We start from the raw sequence: 6,000 nt of genomic DNA, 5'->3' as shown, positions 1-6,000 counted from the left end.
GCTCTGTTCTAAGTACTAGGGAGACATAGTGAACAAAATAGCCCAAAGCCCCTGCCTTTATGGAGTTTACATTCTAGGGTGTGTATGTCGGAGGGATGGGAAGGGGTAACACAAGCAACAAAATAAATGAGTAAGTTTATCTTATCTGGTATGTACATTTTGGCCAGATTCTGCACAATTTGTAACTTTTTGCACGTGCAAATCACGGAAACCTGGAAGTTTCAGATCTTGACTTAATAAGGACTGCATTGAGTTGATTTGTGGGCCAGAGTGACTTCTTAACATACTGTAGTTTCTAACAAACTATTTGTAAAATTAATGGCCTCTGATGACCCCCATTACCATCTCCCTTCTTCCTGAAAGAAGGCATTTCATTGCTTTATGAAGCTGTACACAGAAGAGTAATTAAGTAACAATTCAGGCCAATGGCCTCTCCTAGGAATTAATGGTAGGGAGAGTTCATTAACCCCAGCTGGTTATAGCTTCTCCAGGAAATGCCCTGGACCAAGGTTATCGTAGCGATTAATGTATTGGATAGAGACTTTAACTGGGATAAAAATAAAGCTCTATCTATCTCCTTCCTGGGGAGCTTTTCTCCTTGAGGGACTACCAAAGGCAAGCCCATAGGAGCAGCAGAACCCCAAGCTTGGGGCCTTGTATGGGATGAAGACAACAGATTGCCATTAGTGAGAACTGCTAAATCAAGGTAAAAACAGGGCCTTGGGGGCAAATTAAGGTCCTTGATGTAAGCCTTCCTGCTATTTGGGAGGTGGCTTTTGATTAACACCCAGTACAGCTTTGGGGCAGCTGTTTCCACCTTGTTAACTTTTCCATGCCGTACCCTGCCCTGCGCAAAAGAGTCATGGAGAGATGCAGATTTTGCTGCATTGCTGCCAGGGATGCAGTGGCCTTTATGTGGAAGTCTGCTGTGCAAACAGCCTCTCTTCACAGGCTGGACATTTGGGCTCTTTTTGCTGGGGCTTCCCCCTTCTGCACAAGGGCCCCGGTCAGGTACATGGGTCCCTGATAGGCTGTCTGGGCCCTGATCCTTTCTGCTGCCTCATGGGGATGGAGACCTATTTCTTCTGCTCACTTCACTTGTCCTCACTTTACTTTGGCAAAATCAACTCAGATATTTTTACAAATGAGCCTGGTTTTGAGGCTCATAGCCAGGCAAGGCTCTAGAACCTCATTTTAGATCAGTTTTCAAATACAGAATCAAGTACACTATTTTCCTTATGTCCTTACTTATTTTTAGTGACTATTTCTGTACAGTGTTTAGGCTCATAAAATCTTTGAATTTCCTTTCAGAAGTCTTCTCAGAATAGCTTTCTCAAAAGCAGAAATTTGAACTAAACTGAAATGTGAAGCAAAAAAAAAAAAGAGAGAGAGAAAGAGAATATATCAGTAGTTAATGTTGTCATTATTTAATATCCAGTAAACTATGGTAGTTTAAATTGACAAAAAGTTATGTATTTTCTTTTAAAACTGAATCTTTCTAAATTTATTGCGTCATTGCTATTACAACAGCAGTAAGGAACTAAAAATGAAAGTTCATCAAAGATCTCACTTCAGGGGCGCCTGAGTGGCTCAGTCATTAAGTGTCTGCCTTCGGCTCAGGTCATGATCCCAGGGTCTTGGGATCGAGCCCCTGCGTCAGGGTCCCTGCTCCATGGGAAGCCTGCTTCTCCCTTTCCCACTCCCCCTGCTTGTGTTCCCTCTCTCGGTGTGTCTCTCTCTCTGTCAAATAAATAAATAAAATCTTTATAAAAAAGATCTCACTTCAGCAAAAACCCTGTATTTTTTCCAAGTTTTCTTTCTTTTTTTTGCCTGTTAACCATCTTTTATAGTTATCATAGAATAGATATACTGTGGTATTTTGTCTTTTCACTTAATATTTTTTATGAACTTCTCCCAGGTTGCTGCATACTTTCTATAATTATAATTTTATTTTATTTTATTTTTTTAAAGATTTTATTTATTTGAGGAAGAGAATGAGAGAGAGAGAGAGCATGAGAGGGGGGAGGGTGAGAGGGAAAAGCAGACTCCCTGCTGAGCAGGGAGCCCCATGTAGGACTAGATCCTGGGACTCCAGGATCATGACCTGAGCTGAAGGCAGTCATTTAACCAACTGAGCCACCCAGGCTCCCCTATAATTATAGTTTTAATCGCTTCATAAAATTCTGCTCAGTTGATAATATTCATAATCTGCTTCATCATACCCTTCTCATCATACTATTTATCTTTTGTATACCTATCTTCTCTTGAAGGCCAGGATAGTACCTATATTAACTTTTTAGAGCTGCCATAACAAAGTACTACCACAGACTGGGTGGCTTAAACAACTGAGATTTATTTTCTCACAATTCTGGAGGCTATGAGTCCTGAACAGAGACCACATCTCTCAACATTTTCTGGTTCATTCTTCTGTAAGCCTAGGAAAGTATAATAGGAAGAGGGCATTTCCTCGATTGTAACACAGGGCTGGTATTAGGGACCAGCAGGTATTCAGGGTGTCTCACCTGTTAGTGGCATAATTTTTGTTTTCAATGAGGTCATTTCAGAAGTAACCATGCTTAATCTCTGCTTTGATAACTCTGTTTTATTTTAAATTTTCTTCTGTAGCTTTAATTTAAAAAGTTTGCAGTTAGGAAGTGATCATTAAATGGAGGGTTCCTAAAAGGGATAACTAGGGCCTCTGCAAGCTAACATTTTGTAAAAATGTTACACTGAAATCTAGTGTAATTTTATACTCCCTTCTCAGTTCTTCTGTGTTCTTTCTGCTGTGTACTGGGAACACCTTTAAACTTGCCAGTTGGTCCCCTTTGATCGTTGCAGAGAAGTCTTTCATACATTGAGGAGTTAGGATGTCTTTAACTTAACAGAAGTAATATTATGCTGGAATATTTATACTATGAGTGACTTATGTTTAGCTTCGCTTTGGCTATATAATTCATCATTCTTCATTTATTTAGCAGACATTTTTCTGAGTACCTAGGTAGATAACAGGATGTCTCAAAGATGACTCGAGTACTCAGTTTCATGAGGCACTACAATGTGATAAATGTTATGGTGGAGGCAGCTAAAAATTGTGTTGGGATTCAAGTGGGGAGGATCTCACTTTATGAGTGAGGGAAGCTTCAAAGGGGAGGTGCCTTTTGGATTGAGTCTGAAAGGAAGGGAGTAACTTTATAGAGAATAGGAAAAGATCCTCTAAGAGGAGTGAACAACAGGTTCAAAGGCACAGTGAGTGGTGAAAATTCACTGTAGTTTTTCTCTAAAGTAGCACATCCCAATGTGTGGTACATGAACAATTAGTTTTGTAACTGATAGTTTTAGGTGGGTGGGACATGGAGGTAACATTTTTTATTTTAAAAGTTAATTTTAAATAGTGATAGTTAAATATTTAGTAAAGCTACAAGTAGTACATTAAAACTTGATTTAGAAACATTGCTTTGAATGAGAATAAATTTATTGGAATAAAAACGGTATTTGGTTTAAAGAAAAATATTAAGTAGACAGTTGTTCTGGGGGAAGATGAATTGGGGATTAGTGCTCTAAGAGCGTATGTGGCATGGTGCGAAACGGACAGTGAGGTCAGCTGAGGAGCCCTGCATACTTGTGCTCAGGGTGCCAGGTTTCATCTTGAGGCACCCCAAGGGGCATTAGAGACTTTTAGGTAGAAGAGTGACATGGTCACTGTACTTGAGAAAGATAATTCTGGAGCAGTGAAGGATGGATGGGAGGAAGAAGCCCCCAGTGCTGTCCATACTGTGCATTATGATCAGACATCTCAGGGGAGATATTTTACTTTATGTTTCCATTTGGAATGGAAGCTCAGGTTTTTATCATGCATTTTTCCCCACTGGAAATTGTATATTGGAGTTCTTTTCCCTTTATATTACTTTCTGTTGGGTTTATAAAGGCAATATTAAATCTTGGTGAACGATGTCTTATCATACCTGTAACGAGAGGGTTTTTGTCCCTAACTCCTCCACTTTAACTTATGTAGCCAATGCTTTGAATATCTGCAATCTATAGATGGTTTGGCCTCTCCTTGTTCTTTCAAATTGTTTTCATTAGGGCTAATTCTTCCCATAAATGGAAATGTGGCAATCCCATGACATTTCTGGTTGCTTTCAGTCACAAAATGATGTTCCAGTTCAGTAATCAAAGGATCCAGTACCAAGTCATAATAAAAACTCTGCCCTTGGTGTGGAGTGGAGGTTTCTGTCCTCTGGCAGCTGAGGCCTACTGTGGGTAGAAAGATTGTACTGGGAATGGGCTTGTTGACTTATCTCTTTCCATAGGGAGCACATCTACCTCTCCTTTCCTCCAGGCTGGCTATAAGTCAGACCAGATAAAAGAGGAAAGGGGACTTTAAAGTCCTTACTTGACTGATTTTGTTGTGCTGGTCCATAGGACCCATAGGAGTTTAGACCTGATACTTTCTCTTGTAGATGCTCTTTAGTTGTTGGAGGTAGCCTAACCACTCTCATGACATAACTGGAAACTAACTCTGACGGGGACAATTGCATGCATGGCTAATCCATTCATTCATTTGCATCTCCCTCGGCCACTAAGACTTTTGTCATCCTGCCAGCTTCTCTTTGCTGGTCACTTGCCCTCCTGGGTGGCCAAGACTGGCTATATAATTTGTAGAACATAGTGAACTGAGTTCACTCTGTGTAGAACTCTGAGAATGCAGGGTGCTCTCTCAAAAATTAAGAATTTTAAGCCAGTGACAGCAGAACACGTCCACGAAGCTGGCCTTGCAGGTGGCTCTCATGAATGAGACCTGAGGCAATCCTGTGCAGGCAAACACATGCACGTATTCTTTGTCTAAACAGGTTCTGGAACACAGGCCAGCTCCCACTTGTTTACTCTGCTGTCAAAGCAGTTAACTAACCTGTATCATGCCCTTAGATTTTCTAGATGACAGTCTGACAGTGTTCTCCAGTATTCCCTGTGCATTTGAGGACACGTAGGAAGATCTCCTAATGGGCTTCCAAAAACCCCTTTCTTGTATTAATTTCCTATTGTCGCTAAAATAAATCCCCACAAACGTCGTGGCTTAACACAATACAAATGTATTGTGCAGTCCTGGAGGTCAGAAGTCTGACATGGCGCTCAATGGGTAAAATCAAGGTGTTGGCAAGGCTACTTTCCTCTGGAGGCTCTAGGAAAGAATCTCTTTTCTTGCCTTTTCCTGCTTCCAAAGGCTACCTGCATTCCTAGGCTCATGGCCCCTTCTTTCTTTCTAAAAGCCAGAGGTGTAGAATCTTGAAATCTCTCTGATTCTTTGACCTTTGCTTCTGTGGTCACATTGTCTGCTCTCACTCTGACCTTCCTGCCTCCTTCTTACAAGGTCCCTGATGATAACCTCTGGTCCATCCCAAATAACTCAGGATAATATCCCCATTTCAAGATCCTTAAACACGGGGCGCCTGGGTGGCTCAGTTCTTGAATGTCTGCCTTCGGCTCAGGTCATGATCCCAGGGTCCTGGGATCGAGCCCCACATCGGGCTCCCTGCTCCGCGGGAAGCCTGCTTCTCCCTCTCCCACTCCCCCTGCTTGTGTTCCCTCTCTTGCTGTCTCTCTCTCTCTGTCAAATAAATAAATAAAATCTTACAAAAAAAAAGATCCTTAAACACATCTGCAAAGACCAGTTGTCATGTGAAGTAACATACCCACAGAGGATGGGGACATGGACGTGTTTGGGGGAGGGGTCATCATTCAGCCTACCTCACTTATCTTGAGGCAAAGGGAGAAGCAGCCCTCCCATCCTTCCCTTTGAATTCACATCTCACTAGGATAGGGAGGGTCTATATGCCATTGTGGGTATAGGCACAGCACAGCCCTCTGAAGAAATCTTTTCCTGCAATCTTAGCTCTACACTAATTCTAAAAGTTGGTGAGGAGTTTAAGAATCATCTAAGAAGTTCTCCAAATAAACTATTTATACTCAAGTCCTTATCTCAGGGTCTGTTTCAAATTCATC

This window comes from Phoca vitulina, unplaced genomic scaffold (genome assembly GCF_004348235.1).
Source record: "Phoca vitulina isolate PV1807 unplaced genomic scaffold, GSC_HSeal_1.0 scaffold20, whole genome shotgun sequence".
Lineage (NCBI taxonomy): Eukaryota > Metazoa > Chordata > Mammalia > Carnivora > Phocidae > Phoca > Phoca vitulina.
This window is presented reverse-complemented; position numbering follows the sequence as displayed.